We start from the raw sequence: 14,734 nt of genomic DNA, 5'->3' as shown, positions 1-14,734 counted from the left end.
CTGCTGGAGGAGAACATTGTCACTTTTGTGAAGAACGAGCTGAAGAAGATCCAGAAGGTTCTGAGTTCAGATTACCCAGAATGCTCAGAGAGTCAGAGGGAGGATGAGGAGGTGTTGGATGGTAAGGATGAAGAGCAGAGGAGGAGCAGCAGAGAGGCATTTCTGAAGATCACACTTCACTTCCTGAGGAGAATGAAGCAGGAGGAGCTGGCTGACTGTCTGCAGAGCAGTAAGAGTATTTCTCTAAAGATTTAACATGATGGATCAATGAGACAATTTGTAATATCTCAACAGATGGAGGAAAAACATGGAAAACATGTTTATATGTGCTATTTTAGGGGAAGGAAATTGTCATATTTTCTTTATAAATGTCTTGATCGTTTTTGTTCTGTGTTCATTTAGAAAATCTTGCCGCAGTTTGTCAGCGTAAACTTAAATCTAACCTTCAGAAGAAGTTCCAGTGTGTGTTTGAGGGGATCACTAAAGCAGGAAACCCAACCCTTCTGAATCAGATCTACACAGAGCTCTACATCACAGAGGGAGGGACTGTAGAGGTCAATGATGAACATGAGGTCAGACAGATTGAAACAGCATCCAGGAAACCACACAGACCAGAAACAACAATCAGACAAGAAGACATCTTTAAAGCCTCACCTGGAAGAGATGAACCAATCAGAACAGTGATGACAAAGGGAGTGGCTGGCATTGGGAAAACAGTCTTAACACAGAAGTTCACTCTGGACTGGGCTGAAGACAAAGACAACAAGGACATACAGTTCACATTTCCATTCACTTTCAGAGAGCTGAATGTGCTGAAAGAGAAGAAGTTCAGCTTGGTGGAACTTGTTCATCACTTCTTCACTGAAACCAAAGAAATCTGCAGCTTTGAAGAGTTCCAGGTTGTGTTCATCTTTGATGGTCTGGATGAGTGTCGACTTCCTCTGGACTTCCACAACACTGAGATCCTGACTGATGTTAGAGAGTCCACCTCAGTGGATGTGCTGCTGACAAACCTCATCAGGGGGAAACTGCTTCCCTCTGCTCGCCTCTGGATAACCACACGACCTGCAGCAGCCAATCAGATCCCTCCTGGGTGTGTTGACATGGTGACAGAGGTCAGAGGGTTCACTGACCCACAGAAGGAGGAGTACTTCAGGAAGAGATTCAGAGGTGAGGAGCAGGCCAGCAGAATCATCTTCCACATCAAGACATCACGAAGCCTCCACATCATGTGCCACATCCCAGTCTTCTGCTGGATCACTGCTACAGTTCTGGAGGATGTGTTGAAGACCAGAGAGGGAGGAGAGCTGCCCAAGACCCTGACTGAGATGTACATCCACTTCCTGGTGGTTCATGCCAAAGTGAAGAAGGTCAAGTATGATGGAGGAGCTGAGACAGATCCACACTGGACTCCAGAGAGCAGGAAGATGATTGAGTCTCTGGGAAAACTGGCTTTTGAGCAGCTGCAGAGCGGCAACCTGATCTTCTATGAATCAGACCTGACAGAGTGTGGCATCGATATCAGAGCAGCCTCAGTGTACTCAGGAGTGTTCACACAGATCTTTAAAGAGGAGAGAGGACTGTACCAGGACAAGGTGTTCTGCTTCATCCATCTGAGTGTTCAGGAGTTTCTGGCTGCTCTTCATGTCCATCTGACATTCATGAACTCTAGAGTCAATCTGCCGGTAGAAGAAAAGCAGTCAACATCCTGGTGGTCCAAACTATTTGGATACAAACCTGACCCAACACATCTCATCAACTCCCAGGAGTCTGAAGCAAGAAAAAACGAAGTTGCATTGACACAGTACCTCCAGAGCTTTGTAGACGAGGCCTTACAGAGTCCAAATGGACACCTGGACTTGTTCCTCCGCTTCCTCCTGGGTCTTTCACTGCAGACCAATCAGACACTCCTACGAGGTCTGCAGACACAGATACGAAGTTGCTCAGAGACCAATCAGAAAACAGTCAAGTACATGAAGAAGAAGATCAGTCAGAATCTTTCTCCAGAGAAAAGCATCAGTCTGTTCCACTGTCTGAATGAATTGAATGATCATTCTCTAGTGGAGGAGATCCAGCAGCACCTGAGTTCAGGACGTCTCTCCACAGATAAACTGTCTCCTGCTCAGTGGTCAGCTCTGGTCTTCATCTTACTGTCATCAGAGGAAGATCTGGATGTATTTGACCTGAAAACATACTCTGCTTCAGAGGAGGCTCTTCTGAAGCTGCTGCCAGTGGTCAAAGCCTCCAACAAAGCTCTGTAAGTGTGGAGAAGTTTCTGTAGAATGCAGTAAATGTGCTGTTATTGACCCAAATAGAAATAACTGTCTTGTTCTGCTCATTATTCTTTATCCAGACTGAGTGGCTGTAACCTCTCAGAGAGAAGCTGTGAAGCTCTGTCCTCAGTTCTCAGCTCCCAGTCCTCTAGTCTGAGAGAGCTGGACCTGAGTAACAACAACCTGCAGGATTCAGGAGTGAAGCTACTTTCTGCTGAACTGAAGAGTCCACACTGCAATCTGGGAAGTTTAAGGTCAGATCACTGCTTTCTGTGAATAATTTATATAGTTCTATAAACTCAGACATCAGCTTCTCTGAGTTCATGAATTCTGTGTTTTAGAGAACCTTATGTACAGTATATTTAAAATGTGGGTCAGTCAGTCTCTTCTGCACTAATCCTGACTTGCATATCTGAATGGGTTGTCATGTGGGTTTTGACATTCATGCTCCCCTCAGGATGAACTGTAATTACTTTAGTGATCCTCTGACTTTTCATCATCATCATTTTAATCTGTACAATACGTTGGTTCATGACCAAATATTTGCAAACCTAATGGCATTTCCATCAGCTCCAGTTAGACTCTGTGTTCATTGCTGATCAGTAAATTATTGAAAACTAAGATGATGAATATAATAAACGTTAATCCCTTTAACACAGATGTGCACTGAATTATCAGGACTCTCAGCTGATCTGCGATGTGTGTTGTTTTGTGTGTCTGCAGGCTGTCAGGCTGTCTGATCACAGAGGAAGGCTGTACTTCTCTGGTCTCAGCTCTGGACTCCAACCCCTCCCATCTGAGAGAGCTGCACCTGAGCTACAATCATCCAGGAGACTCAGGAGTGAAGCAGCTATCTGCTCGACTGGAGGATCCAGGCTGGAGACTGGACACTCTCAGGTATGTAGAGTCCTGCTGCAGCCACAGACAGTCAGTCGCCCCATTCATACTGCCGTGCCAATTCTCCACCTCCGCCTCCGTGAGAATGTTTCGGAGGTAGTGAGGGGTGAAATTTCGCTCCAGTGTGACAGTTTAACTGGCGACAGTCCCAGGTGTGCTGGAGGTGTGGTTTGAGAATACCATCTCGAGAGGGGTCCTTGGCCATGTCCACTAACCAGGAAAAACATTCCGATCACCCTGCTTATTGATCCAAGTCATGTATATGTGTATTAATTTTGACGTGGCTTGAACACTACTATTCCACACGGAGATGCCGGGATCTGCGACCTGCAAACCACTGGTAGATGAGCGTTACAGAGCACACAGTGACAGTGTAGGTGACTGTGTCGATGCCTGTCTGAAAAAACGCAACTGTCTATAAATCGTCTGAAAGTGCATGTTGTCAGTCTTATATCTTTGTCGTGTATGTCTGTGCTCACAAAGAACTCGTGGGTGGAACAATCTGAGGCATTTGTTCACGGCGAGAGGCTTGAGAGCAGCGTAGAGACGCTGTTAGCTGTGGCGTTGAGTGCGCAGCGTCCAGGTTAACTTGTGACACCTGTTTTCATTGAGTATTTCTTTCATTCCACACTGCGTTCAAATGGTTACTTAAAGCCATCGTTCCGAGCCGCATACATTGTTATTAAGCTGAAGGCAAGTCGATGTGAAAACTGTCATACAGCCTGCAGAGTATATTGACATTCAGCCCGAACTCAACGTGAGGTCAGTCAGCTGCAGCAAAGCGTGAGACGTCCAGATCAACCTGTGATACAAATGCTGATCGGCGCATGTCGGTCCTTCACTTAGGCCTGGGTGATAAACCGAAAATTTACCGATACCAAAATTTACGACGATAACCGACGTCATTTTGGCCATGTCGGTATATTCAGTGTCATAGGCATAATACCACTAGGGACAGGGGACATGTTAGGTCCACTTGATTGATCTACCCCGGCGTATACCGATGTGCATTTTACATTAATTTGATGGCAAACTCCGCCCGCTGATGCAACACCAGCTATGCCAGGTTAGTAATCAAGTGAACCCACTCTCGCTGTGAGTCGCGGACAGTTTGTGTAATGATGCTGCGTTCAAAGGCTGCAACAGGCCACTGTCTTCGGCCAGGCCGGTCCATTGATCAAACATTTGTGTTTTGTTTTTTATTCACTCCAAATAATGACTGTATTTCCAGCTAGAAAACGCACATCTCTCTCCTCCCTCCATTGTTGTTTGCATTTGTGTGTCTGCGTGGTCTGACACGTGAGTGTCCTCATGCTGGAAAACGTGACTTCTCGCGTATGTGACGTCACTCCCCGAAATGCAAGAAGAAAGCAAAAATATATATTTTTTACTAAGGAAAATGACAAAACTAGTAACACGTTACCGGCATCACTGATTGTGTAGCTTAAGTGCAACATGGAGCATGAAGATGTAAAGAAATAAATAAAAACAGTAGAATTAACTTTGAGCAAGTTTGGAGGAAAGTCGGAGGTGTGGACCCATTTTAAACAAGTCGTGGACCGTGATGATAACATTTGTCGGCTTTGTCGAGTGCATTAAGTGCGGCACTTGTTGCATTACTCATTAAGATTTCTGTAGTTCAAACAACTTGCAATTGTAGTCGAGAACGTCAGTTATAACAGCCCACGTATTAAACAGTTGTCGGGTTTAAATCAGTCTCGGGCTCATAATTACATTTAATGTGTCGGGCCGGGCTCAGACACAACGTGCACGGGCTCGGGTCGGGCTTGATTCTAAGCTCTACTCGGGTCCAGCCGCGACTTTACTGAGGTTCACCCAGTGTGAGTAGCAGGAGGACGGTTAGCTCACCTCCCAGAACATGGCACTGAATCACTGGAAACTGATTTAGGGACTGTCATCAAATTACTTAGCATAAATATATTAATACAAAATAATTGCAGTTCTTTCAATATCTTCCATGTCATGGGGCCCAGTGACTCCAGCAGCAGATTGTATTAGTAAACTGGACGAATGAGACACAGCTATGTTTATTGTACTTTAGTGCTTCTTCTATTTTATATGAATATTAATGTCTATCAAAAATATATAATGATAAAGAAAATAATGGTAAAAAAGCAATGTCAACTTCTCTACTATTTTGTCTCATGTCTTAGATTCTGAAGTCCTCAAAATGTTTATTTATTTACATCCAACCTCTTCCACCACCTGCAGTACAACCACGTGATTCAATTCGAAAAAATAAAAAAGCGAGAAGTTTAGAATTTGTTTATAAGGGACTGTATATTTTAAACTTTTAAACTTGTTCAGTTGTTGTCATTTCAAGTAATCTGTGCTTTTCAGCTCTTCAATCGTGTGCTTATCAGTTGTTCTTAACTACTAAATAAATAATATAAATCTTAACTACAATGTACTTTTACAGTCCTTTAAATTGGCATTTCTGTAAATGCACAGGGTTATTTTTCCTTTTTTTGGGGGGGGGGGGGGTTACTTATCGTTCCTTCATTGTTATCGAGGTGAGTTGCTCTATATATTGTGATATTTATTTGAGGCCATATCGCCCAGCCCTACCTTCACTCAACTAAATAAATAGAAATGTCTCACAAAGCAACATTACATGAACAAGCAAAAGTAACGTAGTAACTGTAACTGCCTTTGGCAGCTTATATGAGGAAAAAAAATACTGCAGTTATACTTGGAGAAGCATCTGTCCTCCTGTCTGTCGTCTCTTTCGTCCTTCCGACTCTAAATCACATATCTGCCTGAAAAGCAGCGTCTGTCACCGACAAAAATCTTTAAACTTTGAATCAGTTTCACTCTCAGCTGTGGAGTCGTGTTAAGGTTCTGCTGGTTGAAATCCAATGTTTCCTGATTTTGCTGCTTCAAAATAAAAGCTTTGAGATAACTGCATAATGCAGGACTCTTATTGTGAAGAATTTATAGGAATTATTAAATGCAGGAAGATGCTGTGACAACTTTGCATGAATGGACTTTTAATTTCTCTTCTGTGGCAGCAAACAACACATGGTTTCAGTCACTAACTGAGTCTATCCACACACTTTATGTCCGACTACAGTAATAACAGCAGCACTTTACTGTGACTGCAGCAACGTGCTCGTAGCTCTGTCACATACCAGAGAGACTCACTCCCTACCAACACAACACAGAGTAGTGTTTGTTGTCACAAGTTATAGAGCTGCAACTAACAACTATTTTCATAACCCATTAATCACATAAAATCACAAAAGCAGACTTTTAGTTTTTTACATGTCCAGCATTTTATTAAAAGAATAAAACATTTCTCTGACATTTTCCTCTTTAGTCTTGTTCAGTTCACTTTCAAACAACTTTCCAGATTGTAAAAGCAACATAAATGTATTAGAGGTGATGAAATGTCTCCATTATAAGATGCATCAAAATGCAGAGACAGAGCATCATCAAATGTGAAAGACGCTGCAGATGGATACATGTTTTGTTTGATGATTGAAAAGATGCAGCTTTTATTTTGTGGACTGACAGCTGTGTGCAGTGATTTAGATCATTGGGGACGACGAACACTGAGATGCATCGAGAATCGCTGACAGCTGAATCGTAATGGAATCGTGAGACCAGTGAAGATAAACACCTCTAAAATGTTTGTTACATGAAGAATGGTGTTTCACACACACCAACATCCTGTGGCTCACTCTCAGTGTGTGAGGAGAGTGGCAGAGGTGAAGAGGTTCAGGGAGAACAGGGAGAAGCAGCCTGATGGACAGATTGTGTTTCTGTGTATGAGAGTCATGTCATGTCCATGTTTGCATGCTGAAAGAGGTTGTGCTGCTCTGACCCCCCTTCTCCTTTCAGGGTGGAGCCTGCTGGAGTCCGATGGTTGACACCAGGTCTGAGGAAGTGTGAGTGTCCTTTTACTGTCATTCATGAAAACACTGTGACATCACTCATTCACATCTGTGATGTCATCATCACACTGATGACACATTAATAACTGCAGCTGTGTTGTGTCTTTTTCTCTCCATCAGATTCCTGTGAGCTCACAGTTGACACAAACACAGTCAACAGAAACATCAAACTGTCTGACAACAACAGGAAGATGACATATGTGATGGAGGATCAGTCATATCATGATCATCCAGAGAGGTTTGACTGGCCTCAGCTGCTGTGTAGAACTGGTCTGACTGGTCGCTGTTACTGGGAGGTCGAGTGGAGAGGAAGTGTTTCTATATCAGTGAGTTACAGAAGAATCAGAAGGAAAGGAGACAGTGATGACTGTGTGTTTGGATGGAATGATCAGTCCTGGAGTCTGTGGTGCTTTGATGATGGTCGTTACTCTGTCTGTCACAATAACAGAGGAACAGACATCTCCTCCTCCTCCTCCTCCTCCTCCTCCTCCTCCTCCTCCTACTCCTCTGGTAGAGTAGCAGTGTATGTGGACTGTCCTGCTGGCACTCTGTCCTTCTACAGAGTCTCCTCTGACTCACTGATCCACCTCCACACCTTCAACACCACATTCACTGAACCTCTTTATCCTGGATTTGGGTTCTTCAGGTCCATTTCTGGTTCCTCAGTGAGTCTGTGTGGTGTTTAGTGTGCAGAGTCTCCTCCTGTCACAGAAACATTGTCAGTGCTGAACAGTTGAGTCTGTACAGGATCACAGTCACATCAATCTTTCAGCTTCTTGTAATAAATTCATCAGTCAACTTTGTACAAAATGATTCAAACTGATTGAAAAGTTTCTTCATTTACATTTTAAACTTCTTCCAGTAAATTGTGTAAATTGCGTTGACTTGTACTTTCTGTCATGTGTTGTTTTGTCTTGTTCCAATAAAATCCAGAACTATTAGTGAAATGTAAGAAACAGAAAACATTGACTCGTCTGCAGCTTTAATTGTAAAGAATCATTGTGAACAAAGTTGTGAATGGACAGTAAAATCTGATCAAATGTACTCGACACTCCACCTGAAACACTCTGACTTGTTTCATGTGTTTCTAATGATGAAACTAAAAGTTTGATGGTGTTGGTTAACACATGTAATTATGTCCGTAGTGACGTGATAAACTGCACAACATCTGTTCATTTCTGTGTGATTATTATATGAGAAGAAAACACATTTTAATGACAATCATTGTGTTTCTCTCAGTGTTTTGTGGCTGTTGAAGTCCGGCTGTATTTTCAGGACGTTTGTTGGATTTGAATCTCGTCTGTGAAACTAAACAGCTGTGAGAAAAGTCTTTCTCTGTCTGACCCGGTGGCTCCATTTGTTACAAACCAGTTTTAAAGTCCAACAGCAGGCGACGATCCGAAGAGCCGGAGACCAAATAGTCCACACAGAACCGACAAGCTGCCGACTCGACGGCTCAGTGAGCTGAAGAAGTTCTGTGAAGTTCTGAGGTCGTGGGTTCAAGCCTGGAGTCAGAACCAGTAAGAAAGGAAGGACGAGTATCTGATGACGTCGCTTCCACTGTTAAAGTTGTGAGTTCAAATCCTCGAGGTTTTCACACAATTATTTTGTGGTCAAAAGAAGTGAAATGCTCAAAGAAAGTGATTCATTTAAGACTGATTCATCAGCTCAGGATGGTGAAGTGATGCTGTGAAGTCTGGAGGTTGTGGGTTCAATCCCTGGGTAGTTCAGCTGATTTTTAAACCTGATGTCCACAAGAATAAAAAAGGGACAAACTTATTCAGGCCCACATCTGTTTGTTCAGAATAAAGAGTGGTAGAAATACCCACAATCCTTTGCAGCAGTAAATAACTGCAGTTGAAATAAAACAGCGTGGTGGCAGCATTAATAAAAGACTTCCTGCTGATTTAAAAGATGTCAGTGATTGTGCCGCCTCAGAACACCACTGAACACTTCCCTCATTTGATTCCAGGACGACAAACAGTGAAATGTGTGCAGTGAAATGTAAGAGACTGAGATATATACAGACTGAACAGTGTGATATGAGCTCACTGGATACACAACAGCTGTGGTTTCTTTTCACCAGCAGAGAGCGGCAACGTCCTCCAACTCCAGCAGAATAATGCTGAATAAAGAGCCAGAGAAAACTCAGAAAGTACTGAGAAATAGTTGGGTTTTTTTTCAAAATATTTTCATTGAAAAAATACAATACGATACTTCCAATCACAGAAATACAATTTACCTTTTCCTTTTTTTAAAACATATATGCATATGTACTCAGTCACATGTAAAAACGAAAATAACCAAAAAACAAAACAAAGCAAAACAAAAACACTCTGATAAGAATGTAGAAGAAAATAATAAAATCAAAGTAGAGTACAGTGTAATAAACAATGAACAACCCCCCACCCACGCCGCCACTCAGCTCATCATGACCAACACACATATTACTGGTTATTCATGCAATACAAAAGGTACAACAGTAACAGACACACATTCAGTCAGGTAATACCTCTAAATCAGTGAAATAGGAAATAAAGGGTTGCCATTTGTGGAAAAATGTGACTGTACATCCTCTCAACGTGTATTTAATTTTCTCAAGTTTTAAAAAAACATGATATCTTTGAGCCACCAGGAGATAGAAGGATATTTAACAGACTTCCAATGCAACAATAAGGAACGTCTTGCTAGTAAGGATGTGAAAGCTATAATGTCCTTTTGTGTAGAGTTAAGTGCAAGTGAGGGGTCAGAAATCCCAAATATAGCAATCAGAGGACAAGGTTGGAGATTTACCCCAAGAACAGTGGACATGATAGTAAAATAACCCGCCCAGAAACCTTTCAGACCAGGACAAAGAAAAGACATGTGGCTAAGGTGACAAGGAGAGCCATCTTCCACTTCCAGATACAGTTTAGACAGTCTAGACTTAGAGAAATGCTCCTGTACAAGAACTTAAACTGGATAAGTCCAAGACGAGTACAAGAGGAGGTAGATCGTATCCTCTCTATGGCCTGTTCCCAGGACTCTTCCTGTATTTGCATTCCTAGTTCCTCTTCCCATGTACACTTAAGTTTAGCATTTGAGTGATTGCTAAAAGCCAAGATAATATCATACAACTTTGAGATGATTCCTCTGTGATGAGGAGCAAATGATAGCGTGGTTTCCCATCACTGTTCTGGAGGTAAAGAGGGGAAATTAGAGAAACCCTTAGTTACAAAATAGTGAAACACATGAGTAACAGGGAGGCTGTAGTGAGATGACAAATTGGCAAAACTATCAAAGACACCATCTACATACAAATATTTGAATTGTGTCATACCACACTGAAAATGTCGAGTCTGAAAGTGATGGAGGAAATAAATGGTTGTTATTTAAAGGACCCAAGGAAGATGCAGCTACAAATTTAAACTGCCGTCTAAATTGATACCAGATCTTGAGTGTGTTAAGAACCACTTGATTATCAGTATATAGAGGGTTTTGTAGGTAAAGAGGAATAAAGTAGAGCAGGTATAGAAGATCCCCTACAGGATGATAGTTCCAATTTACACCAAGAGGATTCAGGAGATTTGAACCAGTAGAAAGTTTATGGATGTGAGCAGCCCAATAGTAAGTTAGAAAATGAGGTAATGCAAGTCCTCCACTAAGTCTGCATCTCTGCAGTAAAGTTTAACGAACCCTCGGTGATTTCCCACCACAAATAAAAGAACATATGATCTTATCCAGTGAGTCAAAGAAATATTTTGGCAGAAAAAGAGGAACCGACTGGAATAAAAATAGAAATGTTGGTAAAATATTAATTTTAACAACATTGATCTTGTCAATTAATGAAAGGGGGAGGTTACCCCATCTTTGAATATCAGATGTAATCTTTGAGATGAGGGGAGTGAAATTAGCAGATGCAAGGCTCGATAAAGAACGAGTCACGTTAATACCTCAGTATTTAAACCCTGATGGACTAAATTGAAAAGGTGAATCTGACTGTTGAAGATGACGTGCTGCAGTATTAATGGGAAAACACTCACTTTTCCTCAAATTTAATTTATAGCCTGAAAAGGTGCCGAAGTTCTCCAGAATACTTAAAAGAAATACTTAAAGCTGAGGCTTCACACAAATATATGATTTTTACTACAATAAACTTTATTTATACAGCAGCTTTAAACACAGAATTTACAAAGTGCTCTGACAATCAAGCAGAATCAAGAACATTACAGAATAAACACTGAACAGAAAAAGGTAATGCAAATAAAGAGATGAATAAAAGAATGAGATCAATAAAGGACGATAAGACGACGACATCACATCACAGAAATGAAGAGCAGATTAAAAGACTCAGAGCAGTGTTGGGACCAGCAGATGAAGTCGTTCATTGTGGATTTCAAAATGGACTCTAATACACACATAAAGGAGTTGTTAAGGCTTTGGGTCAGAACGTCTTTCCCCACCACAGTCGTTGAGCCGATGTGATTCTGGTTCCTCTGGTTCACACTCCTCCCTTGATGGAAGGTTAACTCCCTCTCCACTCAGACCATGTGAACACTTCCTGACTGACCTCCTTAGTCCTTGGGAATGAAGTCAGCTCCTCAACCTCCATCCAGACACAGAGATAAGTTACATGACTTCCATCTTTCTGAAACACACAGTGAGGTCACAGGTAGTTTTTCCCCAGAAGATATTCTAGCCACTGTTCCCAGTCTCTGATGCATGACACCTTCATCAGTGCCCATCCCTCTGAAAGGGAGACCAGATCAGTCCAGGAGTGCCCCGCCTCCTCTCTGCACCTCCATGACAGTGATAACAGCTGTCCTGCCCCTGACACATTTGTGACGCCCTTCAGCAGAAGGTGCCAAAATCAGTCTGACTACCACTTAATGAGCATTGTAATCCAAGGAGTGAACACAAACACTGTTGGACACTCCAGAAATGACTCTATCATTGTAGGTGCCACTCTCTGCATCTCACCCTAACAAACTGACATCACTAACTTTCCTGTTCTCACTAACCCAGAGATTAACTGAGAAACAGTATTTAGTGAATTCAGTGTCATAACTATAGTGTTTATCTGGGTTTTCCTTTTCTTTGTCTAACTTCTGATCTTGATGTTCTGTTCATGATTCTTGCTGAGCCAAGATGGAGACTAAGCCGATGCCCAGCTGGTTACTGAACTGCCCAGATGTTACCAATATTAATGAACTGACAGATGAACTCCTTAAAACTCTGGATCATACAAGTAGATTTGTGCTCTCAGGATCACATGTGAAGCAACATCCTGAGACCTAAGGGGGGATTTGTGGATTTCAAAACTGTGACTGACCAGGTCGTCAAAACTCAGAGAACTTCTCCTCACAGCAGCGATGCAAGATCCTGCTAGTATTCCAGATCAGTCAGCGGCAGAGCTGCGACGCAGAGCTGACCAGCTAACTACACAATCCAAAGAACAAGTTAGCACCGAGCTGCTATCCCTGCAAAGGAAAGGACGGCCAGTTTCCTCCACCTGCTGTTTTTCATCAGACTGCTGCTTTATCTTCACTGTTTCACTTCAGTTTCAGCACAAATGAACAATAAATGATAAATATTATATATATGACTCGTTGTTTCCCAAATGATAAATCAAAACAGTCATTAAAGGATTAGAAGTGTTTCTCAGTAACTTCACATGTTGACACTGTAGTTCTATAAATCAGAAACACATTGCATGGACTCATTTATGTCTGTTATTGAGCGACACAAACATTTTCTGAAAACAAATGAAAACACGTAGAAGCTGTGAGATTCTGACCAGTTTAATGTAAAATCAACATTTGTTTCAAAAATCTCCTCCGTCTTTGAGCCAAGATGGCTGCCTGTGTGAGCAGGCAGAGAGAAGCTGTGGTTTGTCCTGGTGCTTTGAATGATGACACTGTGATGAGAAGGTGAGTTCAGTCTGATCTGAGGTCTGATGTGTTTCACAACAGTCAGGACTGTTATTGATGTGGAGGGGAAGGCAGCACTGGGTTGAGCACTAGGACCCAGCAGGCATCAGGGCGTGTACACAGAGTGTGAGAACTCACCTGGGCTCCTCCTCCTGTGATGAAGCACACCTGAGAGACCGTCAGCAGCTGAGGATGGACTGTGTTTGCTCTCACCTGCTGCTTTCAGTCCTTTAAAGGTAAGATATGATTTAACTTTACAATAACAGTCAGCTAACGAGCTAACATTCAGCTAACCAGCTAACATTCAGCTAACGAGCTAACATTCTGAGCAGAGTGAAGAACAACAGTGTTGACGTCCTGTCAAAGACGTCTCTGTGTGTCCGTCCTGTCTCCTAACAGCACTCTGTAGCTCAGAGGTGACAGTCTGACAGCCTGTAGCTTCAGCTGGAGATGGAAAAGCAGCCAGTTCACTACTGAGTCTAATAAGTCAACAACATAAACTCACTAAATGTCAAGAAAGGAAATATTTTGACTCCTACTTATATATATAAACAGAAAAATCCAACAGTCCGTCAGCACAGCTGAAGGATTTTATAACACAAGTTGTTACCTGAATGTTTCTTCATGACAACTTGTGAGTTGTGTGTGAGTTGTTGTGTAGTGACCTCATAGAAACTAACAGTCAGTTAAAGTGATGTTGGTCTGTAAAAGTCACTAAAGCTGCTTTGTTGAACCAAAGTAACAACAACTGAACATGTATTTGACCTTTACACTCTCATTAAACACACAAGTCATCAGATTTCACTGATATGATTCATACGATGTGATTAATGTGTAACTCTAACAGCATCTTCAGGCGGCGCCGGTCCAAAGTCTCATTCACTGTGATGGTTGTGATGCAGACAGTCGTGTCCGTGTGAACCTCCAGCTGAAGGTAATGTAACACATTTAAAATGTTTGACTCGTTAACACAAGCTGTCGTTAGCTTAGCAACACTAGAAACAGCAACAATCTGGACATGAAATAATGTTTGTATTGAACAGAGGAGCTGAAATTAATATTTAAGTGCAGAATTCATGTGACACTGATATGAAGCAGCCAATTAGAGGAGGAGCAGCTGATGTTCTGACAGGAGACGTGATGGAAAGGCTGATTTCACTTGATGTGCAGATGAATGATTTGTGTTTCCTCTCCAGATGAAAGTGTGTGTGAGTTGAGCAGCATGAATCAGTGTGAGGACAGAGAGGAGGGAGGCCCTCCCTCTAAAACCACTGGACCTGGACCTGGACCTGGACCTGAGCCCAGCTGTGTGTCCTTCAAGAGTGACGAGTCAATAGGTCATTATATTCATTTTAAAGGACAACCAGCTCCTGCTGTAAAGAGGTGAGCTGTTAATTACATTAATATGTGACTGATTCATGTTTTAACTGAGGAGAAAGATGTTTTTTGAAACCTGATGTTTATTTTCAGCTTCGTTCTTCTTCACTTAAATTTATCTTCTCACTTTAGAAAGCTGCCTAATAGAACCAGTCTTCAACTCTTCATTTCACTGTATTGAATTAGTTTGGTCCAATATTCTCTGAAGGTTTATTCCTGATGTTTTCCACTATTTTATGGACAGAAGCTTCTGTGTCTGAAGACTAGAAAGTGAATTAACATCTCTGGTGGTCTTCTTCTCTGTCCAACAGGAGACCAGCCTCTACTGGATCTGGACCTGGACCTGGACCTGAGCCCAGCT

Source organism: Sparus aurata, unplaced genomic scaffold, assembly GCF_900880675.1.
Source record: "Sparus aurata unplaced genomic scaffold, fSpaAur1.1, whole genome shotgun sequence".
In the NCBI taxonomy this organism is placed as follows: domain Eukaryota; kingdom Metazoa; phylum Chordata; class Actinopteri; order Spariformes; family Sparidae; genus Sparus; species Sparus aurata.
The sequence above is the reverse complement of the archived record's forward strand: the minus strand, read 5'-3'. Positions refer to the sequence as shown.